Source organism: Falco naumanni, chromosome 1, assembly GCF_017639655.2.
Source record: "Falco naumanni isolate bFalNau1 chromosome 1, bFalNau1.pat, whole genome shotgun sequence".
Classification (NCBI taxonomy): Eukaryota; Metazoa; Chordata; class Aves; order Falconiformes; family Falconidae; genus Falco; species Falco naumanni.
Genome location: NC_054054.1, coordinates 111,333,028 through 111,345,189, shown reverse-complemented (window position 1 = coordinate 111,345,189; position 12,162 = coordinate 111,333,028).

Below are 12,162 nucleotides of genomic sequence, written 5' to 3'. Positions count from 1 at the left end.
TTGAAAGTATTTCCCACAAAGGTGGATGGTGGCAGAGCTCGTTCTGTTTGCATAGATTTATTTGCAAGCCAGAAGGTTTTCACGTGTGCTTGCTGTAGCATGTCTTGATGCAAATGAAAACCACAACACACTTAGGTGAATTTCTCAGGAAAGCCAGCCTGAAAGGGAACACACAGGCAGAGATTTAAAGAAAAGCCACGCGGAAGAGCAGGCTGCAGTGACTGGCCTTTTCCATAGGTAACACCACCGGAATTCAAAGCACTCCTGGAAGGCATTGTGAAAATGCTCATTTTTAGAAATGAAACATCGATCTTTTTTCTTCATTAGAGCAGCTACACCATTACAGCTGTTAAGCACGACGTGTTTGGCAGGGCTGTGCTCATGAGGCCCCAGAGCAGACAGCTGGGGTCTTCACGGGACCCCTACAGCCGCAGCTGCGCAGGACCACCAGCCACCTCCTCACCCTGGGCTGGTCTCCAGCAGCATGCCGGGCCGGCTGGAGGGGCGCAAGTAATCTAGTTAAATTGCATGTGGTTGTTTGTCTTGATAGTAGCTATTAAAGGTTAATTTAAAAAAAATTTAAAAATCAGGGGTTTTGATGTGATTTCTTCTGTCTTGTTTTTATGTTACTCTGATTTTCAGCGCCTGGTTTCACCTTTGATTTCCCACGTACCAGCACACTGCATCTAGGGGTGGGGAGGAGAAGAGGCAGCAATTAGTACAGACTGAGAAGTTTAAATGGCCCCCCCAACCTGTTTTAATTGATTTCATTCTCTGGGAAAACATTTATGTTCATACAGGGCTCTGCAGGCTCCTCCTGCCCACTCTCCCTTGCTCCCTGTCTCCCGCTGTAGCTGAATATTGCAGCAGCCGGTTACATTGCTCTTTCCTCTCCCACCCTGGTGGGATGCTCCAAGGCCTGGCATGGATGAAGGAAAATCAATGGAACCTGTTAATGAAAACAAACCTGCTAAGGTTTATCCCTGCTAGGGAATAAATAAGCAAAAGGGAGCGTGTCCGTGTGGGTTGCTCATTTCAGAGAGATCCTCATGGTTAGGGGGAGACTGGCCAGTGAGGGTTTCCCTGCAACTGTTCCCTTGCTCCCTTTTCTTTTGCTATTTTTATTTCTCTGCATTCCCAGGAGTTGCCTTCTTTCCCCTGGATGCCTTCCCGCACCCAGGCGTGTGGCATATGGCTGGCTGAGCTGGCTGTGCTGGGATCCACCGAGGAGCCACTGTCGTAGCACAGGCTGGTGGCACGGCACCGGTGCTGGCAGCTCGCCGGCTCAGCACCTCCTTTCCCACCGCTTGTGCTTTTGACTCAGGGCAAGTGATGCCGTCCTGAAACAGGGAACTGAGACAGCCAGCGGTGACAAAGCCCCTGGGAGGTAGCGCTGAGCCAGCCAGTCCTTGGAGCAAGAGCCCTGTGCTGCAGGGCTTATTGAACGGGCAATATTTTGTATTTGTCCATAAGAACTCTCGATAGCTTCTCATCTGTGCATGGCATCTGTCACCTGCCCCGCCAGGAAATCACAGCGCCATGGCGCTGCCATCAGCTGCCCTGCCACAGGCAGCGAGAGCTTGGATTTAGACATCCCAGGGGACATCTTCGTGGTAGCCGTGCCACCGAGCTGAACCTCAGGAGCATGGGTAGAGCTCAATCTTTTTGTTCTCCAAAAATAACCCCAATTTGCTAGGCCTCGGTGGTTTTTAAAAGGAGGTTTTCCATTAGCTTTCCATCAGGGAGCCGCTGGCAGCACTGCCGACGTCCCCGCTCCCTCCTCAGCTCGTGGCTTTCAGAGACGATGGACACAGCCCCTGTGGCATCAGTGTGGGTTTGCTGGGTTTTTTTAATACAAGGAAAGAGAACGAGTAAGAAACGCATTAACATTTGTTTCAAGCAGAATATTTTTAAATACAAATAAAGTTTTAGGAACTGTTTCATTGACATCTGTAACTTTATGTAAACATTTGAGAAAGGTGAGGGATTGCGATAACCACTTGAATACAAGGAGCAACGCAGACCAAGGCAGGAGTGACACCAAGCCATGTATTTTTACTATCTGAGCTCGATGAAAGGCAAACAAGCGAGGAAAAATAAACTAGACATTTACAAAAGGCCTGGGGTGGGATCAGGGGCCTCGTTCCCGAGCCATTTGCCGAGCCCAGCACCATGGCTAAAAGGTGCTGCAAAAAGGCTTGTTCCTGGTCCCACTGAAAATCCTGTTTCACAGCATTTTTTTATGCAGATGTTTGCCTTTTAGGAAACCTTGCTGCTCATATCCCAATCATTCTTAAAGGTGAAAGGTGCAAAAGCAGCTGCTTTCAAATGAGCAAGTTAAAATACGTCATCAGAAATTAGGAGTGGGAACACGCTGACTATCCCCTTCTGGCAGTGGCTGTCCCTCACCGCTCTGTGGGGAAAAGCAAAACCCAGTCAATGTTCATTCCTTGTGTGGTACTGGGCTTACTGGTAGCACGATAGCCCACCTACAATGTGAAATACAAAGAAGGAACCTTCTTTTTTTCTTTTTCCTAATACGCCTTTTGGGTGCAGTTGCTTGAGGATAGTAAATAAGAATAGCAGATCATTCTAATTTAGAGGCAGCATGCAAGCATGAACATCAGATATTATTTTGATAGTTTCCCAGGAAGCATATTAACATTTTTATATGCTGAAATACCACACATGAGAAAGGAAGGATCAAAGGAGCAGCGAGCTTCACGGGATGAGGAGGTCTGGGAGAGCTGGGCTGGCGAGGGTGGGGAGCCGCAGCACCAGTAAAAGCCGCATTTCCTTCATGGGAACCAGTTAACCATAAACCCAACAGTTTGGATAATGTTGCGGCATATCAGAGGACGTTACTGCTTCCTTCCCTCGCCTTTCCATAACGGAGGTTTTCATTAGACGTGCACCACTTCGCGTTTAAGGAGACACGGTGGGTGTTCTGCAGCAGGAGCTGGATTTGCTGAGTTCAGCCTCTGCAGCGCTGCTGTGAACGGAGAAGGCAGCCTGTGGGGAGGTGGGACACGATGGGGCAGAGCCCTCCCAGAGCCAGGGGATAAAACACGCTGCGCTGAGCTCCTTGCTGCACCAGCCCTTGTTCCTGCTCCTCATGGCTGCCGACCTCCGAGCCCAGCACACGTTAGCCTTGCCTTCGGGAGGCCCCCGGGGCCACCACCACTGAGCCGTGTGTTCTCCACCGACGTGATGCCCCGCACGAGGCACCGGCTGCGGTCCCCAGGCACCACGCGGCGGCGGCGCGCAGCCAGGCTGTGCACACACATGCTGCTCAGGGTCCATCACGTCTCCACCGTGGCCGCGCGGCCGTGGCACGCTGCCTGGGCTGGCCCCTGCCGGGATTGTTTGCCGTTAGCAGCAGAGGCAGAAGGAGCAATAAACATGTGCTGCCGGGCCTAGGGGCGTACATAAAGCAGTGCCTCTGCATACTTTTGTTTGCTCCGAGAGCATCAAAGATGTCGCTGAGTATTTTTTTTCCTCTAGGGCTTTTTTTTTGTTGTTGATTATTCCCCTTTTTATTCCTACTACTACTACTGGGCAGAGAGCAGTTTTGCTCCCTAACCGATTGCTCGCCTCTTTGGAGTTAAACATGAGCTGAGCACTGTGATGGACCCCCTAAGCACTGGTGGGACTGGGCTGAACTGGAAATGAACGTTCCAGACACCTGCTTTGGTAGTTCACACTGACAGCTCGGGTTTGGGTGCTGCTCCAGCCATGGGGAGCCTGGGGACACTTGCCGGCTTCCTGGGGCTCCATGGCAAAGACAGACGTGTTTGGTGGCGGCTGACATACGGACTCGTGTGGAGCCCGGCAGGGAGGCAGAGCTGTCTGAGGCCACCCAGGGCTGTTCCCAAGGACACACGCCTCTGTGCAGAGGTTTGGTCCCCTCCCATGGATATTTCCTTGCCGTGGGACCTAAGCAGCTGTTAGATTCCCTTAAAACAACCACCACCTTGGCAAACTTTGGCAATGTGTATTTTGTTTGCTAAAAACCTCTACCCCTTGCTTGCCATGAAATGCATTCCTGACACCTCCCCGCTGTATTGCCATAGATAACTAGCACCACTCAGACAGGGGATGTGGCTGGACCCTGCCCAGAATTCCCACCCTAGGGGGTGCCAGGCAGGGGATGGGGTGCACTCACATGAGTTACACCCTGATAAATCAAGTCTGGGCATGTGTTGCTGCGTGCAGGAGAGGAATGGAGAGCACAGCAATGACTAGCCATGCACCCCCAGCCCCGCAGCCAGCACCAGACTGCGAGGGCGAGGCTGTCCGGCTGCAAGGGGCTTCCCTGGGGCACGGGCTGTGTGCTGGAAGGATACCACAACATTTTGTAAGTATTAAAATACCAAAACCTGGGGTTTCTTCCTGCCTCTGCAGGAAGCCCTGTGCTTTTTAGGTAGGTGCTGTGCCTGTTTGAGGATATCTCCCCAGTGTGGCTCTGTTGCGGTGGGCAATGGTTGGATGCTCGACTTTCCTATACAGGGTGCCTCTGTCAGGGGGAAGAGCCCCATCACTGGCAGGAAAGCGGGATTATTCCCTGCATCCCAACAGAAGGGCCCCCTTGCACTCATACTGGAGGTGCAAGCAGGGTTTCAGCCAAGCCTTTATAAGTCAGTCCCTTGTGCCTAGAGAAGGAACTGCCACTTTCTGTGCTGTGAGGCTTGTGGCAGGAGATGAGCTGAGTCCAAAGGGTGGTGGGGTCAGAGCCGCCTCCAGTTAGCACCTCTTACTTTCCTGGCTGGTGCTGGGGGTGCCAGAGGGAGGTGGGTACAGACCCTGCTCTGCCCCGTCTCCGTTGCTGAGCCTTGGGGTTGCTGCAGGCAAGAAGCTGGGCTGTGAGCAGAGCTCTGCACCGGGACCTTTCCCTGCTCTATTTCCAAGGCAGATTAAGTGGTAGGCAGAGTAGCCCTAAGCATTCGTCTAATTAAAACAAAATCCCTCATGGCCGCTTATATACAGAGATATATTACAGACTTAAGGGATGTGTAAAATGTGTATTTATTGATTGGATCAACTGTTGCAGCTCCTTCCACAGGGTTCAGCGAGAGCATCAACAGATGACTGACCAGGCTGGCGAGGAGGGCTTGGCTAGTGCTTTCACCGGTGGGCTGGCACCTGTGTCACAATGAGCCCGTGAATACCTGCCTGGTATATATATACATGTATACATTTATATACATAGCTACCTAGCTAGGCATCACCTCCTGCGCCCATCCTGGGAGCCCCTCGGTTCTGGTCCTGCTTTGCTGGGCTGGTGCTGGCTGTGCTGCGGGACTCCTTGCTCGGCACGGGGCTCCCACCGCTCCCCGTTTGATGGCTGTGGGATTGCAGGGTTGCACCCATAGTGGGTTGTTTCCAGCTGCTTTGCTTCTGAGTCCACTCGTAATGGTCAGGTTTTTTAATTCAGGAAGGCAAGATCATTTCTGGTAAAGCTTTGATAGTGATTGAAGGACGTGATGTACTTTCCAGTGAGAAACATCCACTCGACAGCTTTTGCAGGCTGTGATTTTGTGCTTAGCAAGTTGCTCCACCTTGAAGAACAACCCCAAGAAATGTGAGTGTGTTGTGGAAATGTCTGCAGGCCTGGATTAAAATGGCACTGGCAGATGATGCTGTAGCTTCCACAACATAAACATTACAGAAAAATAGTGTAAATATGGGGGATTCTATTTTTTTCCCCTCACTCAGGCCAGGAACTGCCGGAGCTTAAATAAATCATTGCAGAAGTGAGACTGACCTAGATCATTCTACACAGTGGAGACCTTGTCTCCTGCTTTTGGAGCTTCTTGTATTTATGCTGTGCCACAACAGAGTGTAAGTTGTCTGCATGGCAGTAGCTGCTTCCTACGCCCTGGGGAGCTCGGGGGAAGGTGTGAGATCAGCTCGCGTGTGGCAGCAAGGCTGCTGGGGAGACAAAACCACCAGCTCATGCGTGCTGGGCAAACCAGCGGGTATTTTTGGTGCTGCACTGCCCCATGCTTGGCACTGGCAGGTTTCCCTGCCCTGTGTGGGACTGCGGCTCTGCTGGGCTCCGCTTGTCCCTGCATGAGCACCCAGTCAGGTCATGCATGAGTGCCTGATGAATTCATGCATACGTGTCTAATCAATGAATGCACAAGTGCCCAGTTAATTTACATTTGAGCACCCAACAAGTTCGTGCATGAGCACCCAATTAGTGCATGCATCAGCACCCAATTAGTTCATGCATGAGTGCCTGGGAGGTTCATGAGTGCCCAACCTGTGCATGCATGAGCAACCAAAAAGATTCTGCATGAGCACACAGTGAACCTGCACACAGATTTGTTGAGGCACAAGTGTAGCATTAGTCCACGCATGAATGCCCAGTTAGTGCATGCATGAATGCCTGATTACTGTACAGATAAGCCCCCAATTAGTGCATGCATGAGCACCCAAGTAGTTCACGCATGAGTGCCTAGTTATTTTGTATATGAATGCCCAATTAGTGTGTGCATGACTGCTCAATTATTTCATGCAGGAGCACCAAGTGATTTACATGAGGTTTCCCATTTCGTTCACCTATGAACACCCAGCGTGTTCCTGGAGCAGGGACACCCCTGGGGACTGCAGCCCATGGCTGACCCGCAGCAGGGAAGGAAGGACCGTGGCAGAGTGGAGGAAACGCAGAGGGCAGACAGAGCCATGGCTGCTGTGGATGTGCCATGGTGGTGCAGGAGGAAATCCCCCCATTGCAGCCAGCCCAAAGCAACCTGGCATGCCTTGGCACCCCGGAGCTCGTCTGAGGGCAGCGCTGTGCTCTGCTTGGCCACAAAACACCAGCCCTGGTGCATGCTGTGGCTCGTGGGAAGGTGGAGCCGATCATCACAACAGCCCTTCCAGCCTTAAAAATTTAGGAAGCCTTTGACATGCAGGCAGGGCCCCTTGCAGGTAAACCACATTGGGTTTAGGGCTTGTGCTGGAACACCAAGTCCAAATAAGAGGAAGGACAGAAAAGAAAAAATGCAGAAACTCAAGGGAAGAAGTAAAATTAACACTCGACCTTGACCTGGCCCTGTGAGCACACCAAATCTGTGTCCCAAAACCTCTGTCTCACAGTGGGACTGGGACCCCAGCACACTCCGCTGCATGGTCACACAGCATGTGGCTTTGATGTGATTTCTCCTTCGGTGTTTGTTGTCTCTAAACCCATCTTCCACCTCAGGAGAGATCAGATTAAAGGGAGTTCCCAGCTCTTGGTGCATCCAGCTGCTGTGGGAGCCTGTGCTGGGCTGCCGGGACCTGCGAGCGGTGGGCTGGGCAGCTCAGCCTGGCTGGGCTGTGTCGCCTCTTGTCCCTCAGCACGCACCAAGGCAGTTGTTATGTTCCTGTGCTAATATGACCCCGCCAAGATTCCAGAGAGATATTTTTATTTATGGATCCTACATGAACTGCACACCGCAAGTCACTTGCAAAAACTTGCAGAGCGCAGATGACCTGAATACATATTAATAAGGCTCACAAGTCATTTAGTGTTAGTTTTTTCTATCACGCTTGCGGGATGGCAAGGAACGCACTACCTCATGGAAAGCAATGTTTAGACAAAGAGCCGTCTCCAGCTTGTCACATTTTTAAGCCCATTTGCTTTGGAGATAAGCCCAGGCTGCCCTGCCGTGGTGCCACGCTGCAGCTGCTTCTGCTTGGGGACAGACCTCAGGAGACAAGCAGCGATGGCTCTGTGCTCGCTCGCACCACGGAAGGGCCACTCTGGCTTTGGGGACAGGGCAATGCATGGCCAGAGGCCACGGTGGGGGGGTTCAGAGCCCCGGTGCGTGATGCTGATGGGATGTGTTTGACCTGGTCCTGGGTGGTTCTTCTGATGAAGGAGCATTTCTCCCTGGGCAGGACCACCTCAGCCCCTGGTGCCTGCTACCCCACTGCTGCCAGGGTAGCGATCCCTTTCCTGGCTGGGTGACATGGGGGACAGCCCCAGGGCTGGTATTTATGCACTCTGGTCTCGCTCCAGACTGGTCTCACTCCAGACTAAGCCTTTGCAAATCAGGCATGGGGACGACAAGGTGCTCAGAGTGCCAGTCACAGGGAGAACCTGGTTCCCATTTCACGTGGGATGTGAGAGTAATCCATGGGGGACTGAAATGCTCCCAGACTGGATCTGTGCAGGGAAGAGGATGGCAGATAGTGAAAATGCTTTATCATCCCAAATTTGTGAACAATAAACTGGGGGACTTGGGGTCTGATATTGACATTAACCAACCGCTTACAGCGATCAAACACTCGGCATCAGCGGTGGCAGCTCCCGCTGGAGTTTTACAGAGTGTTTCCTTTTACAGCACATTTTCTTTTTCCACAGGATTTATTCAGGTTCTATAGCAGGGATTCAGGGAGATAATCACGTACATTAACCAGGGCACTGAAAACTGCTTCGCAAACAAGATTGATCAAAGCAGCCCAGGACCGATAGCAAACCCTCCGTAATGCAGTTTGCAAAACACTTGCCAAAACAATTGACTCCTGGTAAAAAATAACGCACTGGGCAGCCTGGGGGGTGGCTGTGGCCGGGCGAGGGGCCCAGCTCCAGCAGCCGGAGAGCTGATGGCTGGGGACCTCAGCAATGAGGAAGGGCCAGGTCTGGCTCCCCTCGCCCAAGGCAGGCTCCAGGCTTTGGCATTGGGATATGAGCACCCAGGAGGAGCAGCTGGCTGAATCCTGCCCCAGGACAATGTGGGTGCCAGGATGGCAGGTCACTGGAGTGCCTGGCCACATGCAGAGCCATCCCGCTGGGCAGTGCGTGCCACCCCATGGGTGCCTCATGGACAGGCTGTCACTTGCAGGGGAGAGCCATGCAATTTGCCAGGGGTCAGACTCTGCAAGGCTTTTCCCCTGGCAGAAGCTGAACGCTGGGCTGAGCTGCTGGCAGTGCCTCCCTCTCATGCTTGCATCTCGTTTCTGTGCAGCTGCTTTGCAGCGTATCTCCGCAAGGAGATCGGGAGCTGCCAGCACTTTGCTCGATGCATCAGACACAGGAGGATGATTATTGGTGATTGCGATGAGGAAGAGTACCCGCAGCCACCCTGGCTGTGATGTTCACGCTCCAGCTGCAGCAGGCAGGACCTGACAGAGGGGGTTTGTGCTGGTAGGGTGAAATGGCCAAATTCCACTTTGTGGGGAGCAGCAGCCCTGCTCTGAGGTACCTGGGTGTCACTGCTATGCCCACACCCCTCAGGACATGCAGGGAGAGCAAGGAGGGGAATAATAAAATAAGGTACTTTCCTGATGCTGTTGTTTTTATCAATTATTGGGAAAAGAAAGCAATCGATGGAGCCTGGAGAAGAGCAAGGAGTCAAGCAGAGGTGCAGGAGACACGCTGGAGGAGAGAGGGAAGGAAATCCTGCAGGGAGAGGAGATGAGAGCAACATTTCTAGTTTTCTGCTGTGGGCACATGCTTCAAAACATATCCATGTGCCATGTCCGTGACAGGGCAGAGCAGAAGTAACTGGCTAAGTTGTAGCAAAGCGGGTGTAGGTTAAAGAAGAAAAATCTCCTATGGGGGTTGTTACTATGGAGGCGCAGCATGGAAGCAGAGCTGGTGTGATGCTGCAGCCGCACTGTCAGCCCAGCTTTTGGTTCCCAGACCTCTGCATTTATTATGGCTGTGCACAAAGTCTGTGTTTTTTGACTTAAAATTGCCTGGGATTGGAAATGCATCCTGTGGGGAAGCGTGCAGCCACAGGGCAGGAGGAGCACAGCCTTAGATGGCAAACTGCTCCTCACTGCCAGGCCCTTTTCCTGTGAAGTGCCTTATATAGTGCACTCAGAGGAATTTATAAATAAATGCTTTTTGTCATGATTCAGGAACGCATCTCCTTCCGTGGCATTTGAAGCACTTTCTTCCATCAAGGCCGTGTTCCTTGATGTGCAAAGAGCAGTGCCGAGTCCACAGCACCTGGCAGCAGCTATGGCCAGGGCTGTGCTGGGCAGGAACGGGGCTCCTGCACCTCCTCTCGCTGCTGACTGCTTTGGGGAAGGAGGCAGCATGTAACTGGGATGGGCTTACACTGGGATGACAGAAGCAACCACCCACACTGAAGCCAGCTCTGTGGACCATTGACTGTAGCCATTTGGGTTCATGGCCATTGTTTTATACCTTGTCTCTTTCCATCTGGGTCCACAGGGCAGCTCCCTCCTGCCCTGGGCTGATGGCACCCACGGGTGTCCCTGGGACAGGCAGGGCAGGAGGGAGGCAAGCACTGCTTCTGTACCCGCTTGCACCGGGAAAACAGCAGGAGCACAGGAGTCCTCATGGGCAAGCCTGGGGCTCCCGTTGTGCAGGACAGACAGGACGAGCATCGCTCAGCAGCTGCCTCTAACCTTAAAACCTGCCGAGCCCCTGTCAGCTGCCTCAGCTCAAGATTAATAGTACAATAAAACCAGACTTGGTGATTATCACTGTATCACACATGAGCATTAAGTAGAAACTCATGGCAGTGGGAACAGAAATCTGACTTACAGCAGCTCAGATCCCTCCCCACTAATGAAGCTCCTTCATTGGTCTGGGATGTCGTAGCAATACACGCTGGGCAACCTGGCTCTGCCAAGGGTGATGGCATCCCGACCCACAGGCCTGGCTCACCCACGGCAGCAGCACTGTGAGAGTGGGTTTGTGTTTGCCAGATACCAGAGCTCCTCAGAGGAGAAAAAGCGGAGGGCTTTCTCCACAGCTCAGTGCTGGGAGGGAGGGAGCTGCCTCCTCCAGCCCAGCCGGGCTGTCCGCGTGCCTCACGGGGCCATAGCCAGGCTCTGTGCCCATGGTGCTGCCACCCTGATGCAAACCACAGCTCTGGCCTGGCCTGGCAAGGGGAGAGCCAAGGCTCTGTGCCTCCCAGTCTGGGATGCTCATAAAAAAGATTCACAAGACTCAGATCTGTTGCCTCAACAGGGACTTGGCAGAGCTATAAATAGCCCAGCCAAGCGGCGTGCAGCCAACCTGAGCAGAGCTGCTGCCCTTGCAGCCCGGCACTCCTGGGAGCCTCCCGGGATGACCGGCTCTGCTGCTTTGCAGCACAGCATGGGGGAGCCTACCTGCTCCAGCTGGACAAGCCTGGACCACAGCCTACAGGGACATGGGTCTGCCCCATCACCACTCCTGGGGCTCCCTGTGGGGTCCCCATCTCTGGCACCCCAGGGGGACTCCAACCTCCTGCCTCTCTCAAGTAGGTCTCGCTCTGGCTGCTGCCCATTATCTGCCTGGGCATGGCCTCTCCCACGCCTCAGCCCTGAGATCAGCACCTGCAGCTCCCTCCGGTCATGTGGAGCCTCTGGAAACATCATCATGAAAATATTTAGTCCCAATGCCACTAAGATGGAAGCTCATAAAGGGCTGTAGCTGAGCCTGTTACTGCATCAGCACTGGCATCCAAAAGAGAGGAAGGCATGGTCCCTGCTGGGGGTGGCCTGTGGTGACCCAGCACATGTCAGTGGGTGCAGGGCATCACCTGCATCCCAGCAGGATGGGCACTGTCAGCTCTCCTGTCCTGCAGAGGGAGCAAGAAAAGTCAGCCTGCAAGAGAAAGCAAGAACATTGCTCCAGGGGTTCAAAGTGACCATCAGTTAATTCCCAGAGCAACGCAGAGGGTTCTGTAATTTGACAGCTGCAGCCCAACCCTCCACTCTGACCACATATTTTTTTACTGACACTTCACTTCTTGACCAGAGCGGTGCTTGGTGCAGCCCCAGGATGACTGCAGCTCCCATGTGTGCAGTGCTGGCCAGCCAGCAGGCAACCTGCAGCCATTCCCCAGCCCGTGCACCCAGGCTTGGAGCATTTAGCTCCAAGGGAATGCTGATGCCCTCAAATTATCCATCTGAAGGCTGAAGGTCAGGTCCTATGCTGCCAGTGGTAGTCTTACAAACTTAGTGCTGCACCCTGCGGTGGTAGTCCTCACTTGCTTTTCTGCTGCCTTCTGGCTTCTGCTATCTTAAGGCTGAAGATTAGGTCCAGACCTATTTGGGGATAGTAAATATTTTATTTGCTGGGAGTTTTGACCAGTATCTCAGAGACTGCAAAGGTCACACCAGGAAATATCCACTTCATTCGCAAAAAGGATTGGTCCATTCCCAGACCGCCTGCTCGCAAGGCAAAAGCACAGCCGAGGAGTGAAC